Here is a 567-nt window from a genome sequence, read left to right as displayed (position 1 = left end):
GACCGATTTTTATTTTTAAGATTTATGGGGAAAACAGGATGACTGATATATCATAATTTTTATTTATTGCCTTTTGGGCTAACATGTTTGAATTACTTGTGACTGATCTTTTGAGCTTGACATCATTTACTAGGGTTTCCTTATGTATTAAATTAAAATCAGAATTCAAAGGTGATATAATAAAGATTATGTGTTTGCAAGGAAGGAGGGGCAAAAGATTAAATGAAAATTCATGTTTTCTACAAATGCTTCCTTTGAGCAAACAAAAGCAATGTTTTTAAAAAATTGATTTGGGTAATCATTTTGTCAGCCTATGGCCCAGGATTAAGGTAATAGACTTGTATGATCAGTTCTACATGTTATATTAGGACATTAGCTTTGGTCTTATGAATCAGGCACTAATATAGAATCAAATTCATTCCACTGATTTGAGTTCAAACCCCATCTATCCACATGTCAGCTTGGGGATCCTGGGAAAGTTACTTCCTAAATCTCAGTTCCTCCATCTGTATAAAGGACTACTGAAAAGCAATCAATCATCCAAGAAATGTTGAAGTCCCTCAAGGG

The sequence above is a fragment of the Bubalus bubalis genome, chromosome 1 (assembly GCF_019923935.1).
Source record: "Bubalus bubalis isolate 160015118507 breed Murrah chromosome 1, NDDB_SH_1, whole genome shotgun sequence".
Lineage (NCBI taxonomy): Eukaryota > Metazoa > Chordata > Mammalia > Artiodactyla > Bovidae > Bubalus > Bubalus bubalis.
Note: the sequence above shows the minus strand (reverse complement) of the source record.